Consider the following 9,968-nt stretch of genomic DNA (forward strand, 5'->3'; position numbering starts at 1 on the left):
CTTTGGCAGATTGTATGCCAGAAGTGCTGGGTTGTTCAACTTTACTGCTCGTTTCCCACCTCCTTTTATGATTTTCCCGTTCCAAAGCCTTTTCTACATGATTGACATCTACGCCACCAATAAACATTTTTCGATCTTTTCGCTGATCTTTCAAGAAAGCGATTTCTTTCTCCTGGACTCGGTTTTCGAGTTCACAGCTGCAAGAGAGTTTCTTTTGAAAAACAACCGGATTTTCGGAGATCGAACACTTCACTTACATGCACATATATCGAACAAGTTCTGTAACCATTCTTGATTAACCTCATTACCTCTGCGTTTCATTTCCTTCTTTCTTGCTGTATTGTACTTCTCTATCACGTCTTTTAACTTGGCTTCAATTCTCTGTTTGCTAAGCACTGGAAGACCAGCTTTGTTCCATATGCCAACTACATCTTTCAGCAGTTCATCTCTCAAATCTTTGAAATGGGGTATTTTCTGCAAAAACTTGGGATTAGTTTCGGCTACCGTACTTTCTTCCTCAAGTAAAAATAGTGATGACTATATCTGAATTAAGGGGAAGCACATATTTCTCCGATTCCTTGAAGTTTTGCATCGACTTACTAATACTTGACCTTAAGGTTGCCACTTTAACAAGGAAAAATTCTGCCACTGCAATTGACTAGAATGCACCGCCAAATCATAAGCTACGTTTTCCATGACGTGAAAAAGAGCGAAAAGAAGATGATACAAAGCAAATCAAGTGATGGATTTTCTGTCAGCTGGTTGGTTTAGGTTAGGGCTAGAAAGTAGTTATTTCATTGACGCGGGTTCGATTCCCACCACTGCTATTGCTCTTTTTTCTTCTGTAATTACCAAATAAAGTTCGAAACAAGCATTAACTCTCTGGCTGAGTGCTAGAAAGGTCACAATTGGACGGTAGCCTCTTATAACATGTTCTGATTGGTTGGCGGTTTCATTCTAATCGATTTCAGTGGCAGAATTTCGACTTGTTAAAGTGGCTACCTGACCTTAATGCCATAATGACACTTTTAAAATCAAAATCTAAAGCAGGTGAGCAGCATACCTCTTCCTCAACGGTCACATTATAATATCCTCGACGAGGGATAGCCATCATCGTTATAATAGTAATATCTTCAATTGTTACCCTTTCGTCTCTTGCAAAACGAACAAGAACTATTATTACGCAATAGCAGCTTCTAAGAGTGGAAAAGTACAGAAAAACTTATTATCTTGATCACCTGATCTCTGTTCATCAGGAGAAAATAGACCGAAAATCAGATTTTTTGAAATAACTTTTTTTCTGAAGCTGATAGACCTTAATATTCTCTACATCAGGTATAGGAAACCAACCCTTCTGCGCATTTTGATACTAATTTTGTCGATCTATGACGAGTGGTTTCGGAGATACGGCCAAATTTTGAGATTTTGAGGCCCAAAAATTTCAAACCTCGTGGACCACCTCAATATGACGTCATAATTGAAAAAAATTTGGGGTGTAAACTTTTTTCCCCAAATACCACCAGATGGGACCCCAGGCATTTTGAATTTCAAAAATGGTGAAAAAATGAAACACCCTAATATGCATGGAACTAACCATAAAATTGGGTTTTTCTCTTCCCACCCCTTGTGCCTGTGGTTGAAGAGAGAGAGAAAGAGAGAAACTTTTATTTTATCGGTTGCGAGAATAGTGCGGTACAAATATAAACAATACAAATAAAATAACACCGCAGCAATCTAGATACCACAGCAATTATTTGTTCTTTGTTTGTACCACATGTGTTATTTGTTCATGAAGACAATGAAACCAATCTTGACGTTTATCTACAGTCAAGTCATCAAGTGTCCGCCAAGAAACATACGTCATCACGTTGGAAGTTGAACCAATGCTTCATCACCATGACAACTAGGCAGACGACTTATTCTTATCGACATGTTCCCACAAACACAAATGCATTTCTTTTCATATTCATTATATTTCATGTGTCATCATCATTTATTCAACTCGATTCATAATCTCCTCCTTATCCTTCCATTGCTTATGAACTATTGAACTCCTGTGTATATTAATAACGTTTGGTTTACGTATATTGTATTCAATAATCGAAAATTGAAGACTTTCTCTTTTACACAGCATTCATTTCTTGCACTTATATTTGTAGCATGTTGGTATGCAGTGCAATACGCTTCTTGTGACAGTTTGCCTATCTTGCACTTCTTGACAATCTAAACGCATCAAGATTTGTTCCCCTCACGACCATCCGCAGTCTTGATAACACATCACGACTGTTCTTCCTAGCAATTGTTTATTCGTACAAATCTATCTATGTATTAGCGTGTTTCATTTTTTCACGATTTTTGAAATAAAAAATGCTAGGGGTCTAATCAGATCGGATTTTGGTCACATACGGCCGATCCAAAATATTTTTTCGCTCGGACAACTTTTAGAGCAGTGGTTCTCAACCTTTTTGTTTTGGCGGACCCCTTTTGGTACCTTCGAAGCGGTCGCGGACCCCCAAAAAAATGTTATCTGAAATTTTGGTATATCGCTTTTCCTGTAATTATAATGGAATCAAATGTTTTATGAGTTTCGAAACGACACACTTAAAAGAATTTGGTGAACTCGCGACACACTTATGACTATTGATGACATTAGAGAAATTATGTTATGAGCTTTATGTTGGCACATCAAAAATCAGTAGGCTATATAATCTATAATTATGTTGATTTGATGTTTTTCTATAAATTTTATCAAAAACCAATAGAATTTTGCGACCGTTACAAACAATTTCTTCCTTTTTTTGTTTCTAATCAATATTAATTCGTTATAATCTTGTCATCGCAAAACTGTGAGTGGTGATAGACTGCTGACCAACGTTTGTATTTTTAAGTTAAGCATTGACCAATAGACTACTGTCTCAAAAAAATTAAGTTGAACATAGCCTTATTAAAAAATTAATTCATTTATATGATATTTTTTTAGTTAGAAACCAAACCTTTGAAGTTTCAAAGGACATCGCACAAGTTCGTTGAGAAGTATAGTTTGAAAATCACGGTAGCCTAATACACAAATAAAGCACAACCAACCAATTTTTACATTTCGTAATTTATCAATCATGCTGCAAACTCGCAAGCTTTCACGGACCCCCTGAAATCGCTTCGCGGACCCCAAGGGGTCCGCGGACCCCCAGTTGAGAACCACTGTTTTAGAGGGTGCGCACTACTGCGCAGTTCCCCCAATGTTTGATTAATTGAATCGCGAGATAATTTGCAGGAAGCGTGTGATATCTCGGCAACGGAAGGAGATAGAAAGACGTGTAAGATGTCAACTTGTGCGCAATGCGCTTAGTACATTTTACTACTCTATCTGCAACGGAAAAACAGTTAATAGCAAAAACTGTTTTTTTCATATTTTTTTGATGTTTTGTTTCCAGTTTTACAGAAACAAACCACTTTCCAGTAATCACAATGATAACAAGTTATAGACAGCAACTAACCTTGTGTGCTATGGCATTGGGTACAAGTGGACATCAAATTTTACACAACCATAGACTTTCTTTCAGGATTGGCTTGGCATAGAATACCGCGATCTCCTATCGCACAATGTCTATCTCCTATCGCACAATGGGTACAAGTGTAGGCCTACATCAAATTTTACACAACCATAGACTTCTTTTCAGGATTGGCTTGGCATGGAATAGGCTACCGCGATCTCCTATCGCACAATGTCTCTCACATGTAAACTTTTTAGCATATGCTACTAACACAGCGCAATTAAACAGAACAGTTGGCATTGACGTGTCTGTGCAAAGCAAAAGTAATACACCATGTGAGCGCGAAGAAAAATATAAATTATGTACAATGGTTGCATGCTGGAGGTAGCCTATACAAACGCAGCTACGGGAACAAGGATTCAGTCATGACTGGTGAAAAACAAATGAGCAACACGGGCATTTTACCCAAGAATAAAAATTACAAGCATGTAACACAACGATTATTTTTCAGCATTGCTCAGATACGACCTCAGTCTAACATCAACTTTGCTTTGTTGGTCAGAGTTGTTAACAATCTTCTTTCGTTGTAGCAATTCTTTGAGCTTTCCTATCTCCCTCTCATTTGATCTATTGTGATTGTTGACGCTCTTCCAGAACTGCCTGTTCCCAAATAAAACCCAGCCGCTTGCTTGCTTTGAACAGTGAAGAAATGCTTCAGGTTTGATTGTCTTTGTTGCGGCAAATTTTCGATGCTTATCTCATTAGGTAGTGAAGTAAGATCTGTCAGTACATTTTTAGAGAAAGGTGGATTGTCTGAATATAATGCTTTTAACAATATTTGGTGGAGAGAACCAGCTTTTTGCATGATCCAGATTTTAGATAGTAGCGCCCTACTACAGTCACGAGTGTAGAATCAATTGCTTCAAAAGCACGCAGGAGATCTTTCTGAAACAAAGTCAGAAAAGGAGCACCCGGGCAAAAGAATTGAGATGGGTCATAGTTGTTACGGCCAATCTCTGTACAAATCAAACGTCATATAAAACCGTTCAAGTCTACTGAATATTACGTCATGGAAGTTGCTAGAAAATGTGCCAAAATTGCACCATCGTTCATAGACTTGTGTCAAACTTGTTTGGGCCTGTTTAAACAGGAAATATTACATCAGCTTTAAACACCTGTTGGAATGACTTCATAATTGTCTTTCATTTATTGCGTCACAGTTACTTTCTACGTGAATTTGAGATATTGATATCTATTCTGGTCATTCGTAAAATGATTGTTTGAAAGTTGGCCGCACATTTAACTGTTGGCTTAGTGCTTGCTAGCTGGACAAAAGTTCCGTCTTTTATCCAAGTAATCTGTTGTGTAGTGACAGTTTAAGTGGTGTAGGCGTTGCACCCCCTCGTTTTCGGTAGCCTCGGGCTAATTTTACAGGAATACACTGTTTGAAAAGAAGTTCAAGTGTGTGTTTCTTCGGTCATTATATACAGACGAACGGATTAGGGAACTTTATGTTAAAATTTTCCCAAGAAGAGATTATGGTTTACCGCTGTGACCATAAAAAATAAAAGACGATTCTCTGTCTAGTGTTTGGCACAGAAGCACTTAGAAGCAAAGAAATAATAAAAGAAGATCTTATTGGTTGGTAGTCTAAAGAAGCAAAGAAAATTAAAGACATTTCTTCTCGGTAGGCAACTGAAGAACTTTAAGCTAAAAAGTAAAGACATTTCTTCTCAGTTTGGTACAGAAGAAAAATAACTTTGACATTTATTGGCAAGAAAAAAGATTAAAGGCAATCCATCTGTGCTTGAAGATTCAAGTGGAAGAATCCAAGCAAGTTTTGTGGACGTTTGGACTTCACATACTCGTACAGCTACGGTATCGTGCATTTAAATTCTTTTTTGTATTTTTACGGTCTTTGCAGTTAAGTTTTTTATAACTACTGTAATTTTGTGTGTTTGTGTAACTTAATTTTTTAATTGTTAAATTTAGCCCTAACATTTAATATGTCTACACTCGGTGGTGACAGGGACTCGACCGCCGTCGACTCGACTGAGTTTAAGCCTGATGAAGTGATGATGTTCTTTGCGGTCGGGCAGGCCATTCTGGGGAGGGACCCATTAACGATGAGGCTAAGTCAGTTCGAGAGGCCCGGCATCTTAGACGGGATATTTTAACTCAAATTGGGAAACTTTCTGTGGCCCTAGGTTCTTTGAGTGATAAGCAGGAACTGTTAATTTTTAGATCTAACTTATCTACTTTAGAAGAGGAATTAAGGCATTTCCATGCTCTTTTGAGTAAAATTGTTAACTCTGCAATCTTGGCAGAACTTCGTGATAGGGTAGATCCCGAATTTAACTCGTTAAAAAATAACTTCGAACATAAAGAAAGTGATTTCTCAGATAGGTTAGATGCTGACATACATCCTGAGGATAGCGCCTCAAATGTAAGCACTAGGATGTCTGAGAGCTCGTCACGGATAGTTGCACAAATTAACCTACAGCTAAGACGAGAGGAGCTCCAGATCCAAGCCGAGGCCGAAGCAAGAGCTGCTGAGGCCGAAGCGAGAGCTGCTGAGGCCGCCGCGAGAGCTGAGACCATACGAGTTGAGGCCGAAGCGAGAGCTGCTGAGGCCGCCGCGAGAGCTGAGGCCGTACGAGCTGAGGCTGCCGCGAAAGCCGAAGCGAGAGCTGCTGAGTTCGCACTCAAAGACGCACAGTTGAGGGCTGAACAACGTAAGGAGGTAGCTTTAGCTGAATATCGTTCTGAGTTGGGCTCCCGGCGTAGCTCTAGGAAGGGCTCTTCTAGGCATTCCAGAAGTGAACATCAATCGCAGTTTAATTTACCTAACCTTTTCCAGACGCCTGTTCAATCTGTAAGTGGACCTGTACAATCCACATGTTTTCCAGCTGTTTCAGGAGGTCTCGGGGCCGCGGCTAAGGGTCTTCCGAAGGCTGTAGAGCCAAGGTCTGCAAATTACAACCGAACTCCTCCCCCAGAGCGTACAGGTCACGGGGCCGCCATTAGCAGTAATGCTTTGCCCCCTTTAAAGTTTTCTGCGCCGCTAGTTGCTGATCGCCCAGCTACACGTAATTTAGGTGGTTGTGAGAGGCGTATCGTGTCTCCTGATTTTAACGTGTTTGAGGATCGTGATCAGGCTGTGCATGTGACTGAGCCCACTCAGCCCCTTAAGGGATATAGCTTGTCTTCTCCCGCTAAATCGAGTTCTCAACAGCAGGATTGCTTTTTTGAATACCAAAATAGTAGGACGTTCTTCGATAAGGCGGCCTTGATTGGTTACGATGGTAATAATATGCCATTTGTCTTCTTTAAAAATCGTGTTATGGCCTTGATGGCAGCTTCGCCCTTTAAGGGAACTCGTTTGACTTTGTTGCAAGCAGCTTGTGTTAGAACAGCTGCACAAACGATTGCTAATTTGGTTTCCGACACTCCTGGCTTGTCAGAGGAAGACAGGATAGAAATGTCGTTATCTCGCTTGTCCCAACGTTTTGGAGTTCGTGGAGGTCTTTTCGCAGAACCAGAAATTAGAAAGTATCGCTATGGTAGCAAATTGACTTCTATCTCTTCCAGTGATTTGAAAGAGTTTAAAGATGAATTGTCGCAGTGTTTGCTTTACGCGAAAGCTTATGGTCAGCGTGATAAATTAGAAGGACGTTTTGTTTTGGATTTGGCTAAACGACTCCCGTTTGACGCTAAGCAGCGTTATCTTGACTTTTTAGGTGATCAGTATGGTAGTACTGAGGAACCTACTTTTCAGAGTTTGTTTGGTTTTGTAGTACGGGAGGAAACGCGCAAGTCGACTGATTTTAGCATTATGCTAATGGGCGATTCTGGTGAGTCGCAGCATTTTAAAAAGTTTGGCAAAGGAAAATTGCCTTCATGTCCGGTTAGGCAGACGTCGGTAAAATCCCATGATAATGTGATTTCAGGGAGTTCGCAGTACTCGACTGCTGTTGGCGCACCGCGCGGCGGTGTGGCCAGACATAGTGACATACCGGCGTGTTTTTGTTGTTCGTCACGTGGTCAAGTTGAATATCATTTTTTGTCTAATTGTAAAGAATTTTTGCGCTTGACACCTAAAGATCGGAGAGATGTCATTGTGAAAGCTGGCAAATGCTTGAATTGTTTGCGCCAGCATATGGTTAGAGACTGTAATCATGCAAATAACTGTCGTAAGTGTGGACCTAACAACGATAGGAAACACTATTTTCTTCTGCATGATTTTTATGTGACGTCACGTGATTCTCTGGATTCGGTCGGTAAAGATGATGCTGGTGCCAGAGTTCCTGTGCGTAATGTTAAGATTAGAAATGTTAAAGCAGCCTTTAACCGCGTTACTGCTGCTCGTGTTTTGAATCCAATGACTGGCAAATCGAAGTTGGTGTATTGTCAGCATGATCCTGGTTCGCAGTTGACCTTTGTTTCGAGTGACTTGGTGTGCGAACTTGGTCTTAAACCGTATGATAAAGCGTCGTTTAAAATGGATACTCTGGCTCGTCAGAAACCTACTTGTGCTGACCTTGTTAAACTCAACATCCAGTCGTTAGAGACTGATGATCTGTTTTGTGATATAACCTCGGTGGTTAACCCAGCTTGGGCTGACGATGTTAAAACTTTACCTCATAAACAAGATTTAAGTGGTTTCCGTCATTTTCATGACGTGAATATGTTTCATTTGAATGATTGTAGTACTGTAGATGTACTGATTGGCAACGACAACGCTTATTTGATGTGTGCAAAAGAAGAGCGTGTTGGTGACAATCGTAGTGAACCGCATGCTTTGCTCACTCCTCTCGGTTGGTTGGCTTGTGGTGGTAAGTCACCCTTAGTTGAAAGCGTTGCTAAAGTGTGCAGAGTGCAGACGTCTTCAGAGTCGGATGTCATCTCTGGCTTTCAGCGTAAAATTGAGTCTCGTGATATGGAAATAGCAGACCTGAATAAAGTCATTCAGGATTTGACTTTGCAAAATGAAACCTGTGAATTGTCTCGCAATGATATTTTGGCTAGAGAACTTGTCGAACCGAATATTGAGTTGAAAGATGGTCGATTTGAGATACCTGTTCCGTTGAAGGAAGATATTGATCTACCTAACAATTTTGTGTTGGCGTCAGATAGAGCTGCTGCTTTAAGAAAGAAAGCTTTAAAACAACCTGAACTTCGTGATTTCCTTACTGACACCATGAAAGATCTTAAATCTAATGGCTATATTGAGCGTGCGGGTGAAGCAGGAAATGTCAAGGGATTTGAATGGTATTTACCATACTTTGTGACGTCACAATTAAAAAAACGCATTGTTTACGATGGCAAGTCTGAATTTCGAGGAACTTGTGTTAATGATGTAATGTTTTCGGGTCCTGACTTGTTAAACCCTCTGGTAGATGTCTTGGCTAGATTTCGGCTTGGTAGATTTGGTCTCATGGCTGATGTGACTAAATGCTTCTTTCAAATAATGTTACCTGAGTCGCAAAGGGATTTGTTTCGCATATTGTGGTTTGAAGATGATGACCTTGAAAGTGGAAAGATTGTACCATTTCGTTTTTGTGTACACCCTTGGGGAATAAAGAGTAGCCCATATATCGCTTGCTTGGCTATAAAGAAAATGGTCGAGCAGAACCCCAGCGGTGCTGGTGAACTAACTCTCTGCAATATTGCAGATAATATGTACATGGATGATTTTATATTTTCGGCTGATAGCTTAGAGGAAGCTCAGCAAATCACTCATGAATCAATTGCTTTGTTTGATAGCCGTGGGTTTAAACTTGTTAAGTGGAGTGCTAACAAGGAGGCTATGATTGTCTTGTCAAATTTGGATAATGAGATGCTTTCACCTTTGATTCGTGACATTGACTTTCAGACTGAAAATATGACTTTGCCATCAGCGAAGACATTGGGTTGTGTGTGGCAAACCGAGTCTGACGAGATGCGTATCGCATGTTCCTTAAAGCCCTTAGCTAAACACACGCGCCGAAGTATGCTCAGTCAGCTTGGACAAAATTTTGATCCGCTAGGCTTTGGAGCGCCATTTTTTCTAAAAGCACGCCTTATACTTCAGCAATTGGCGATAGACAAGTTTGATTGGGACACCGAGGTCCCTGATAGCTTTGTTAAAGAGTGGGAGTCGTGGCTTCGCTCTTTGGACATGCTTAAGGATTTTTCGTTACCGAGATGGTATTTTGCAAACTCTGGTGTGTGCAGTCCGGATGATATTGTTTCATATCAATTGCATGGGTTTAGTGATGCTTCGAATCAAGCTTTCTCTTCTGTTGTTTACTTACGTAGACTGGTTAACGGAGTTCCGAGTGTGTCTTTCGTTCTGGGTAAATCTACCATTGTTGTAAAAAATCAGTTTTCTTGGCCGATAGCTAGGAAAGAGCTTGTTGCCGCTTTGAATACAGCAAGACTCGTGAAGCAGGCCTACGAGGCATTGAAGATGCCCGACTGCAGTAAGTATTTTTG

This window comes from Aplidium turbinatum, chromosome 6 (assembly GCF_918807975.1).
Source record: "Aplidium turbinatum chromosome 6, kaAplTurb1.1, whole genome shotgun sequence".
In the NCBI taxonomy this organism is placed as follows: Eukaryota; Metazoa; Chordata; class Ascidiacea; order Aplousobranchia; family Polyclinidae; genus Aplidium; species Aplidium turbinatum.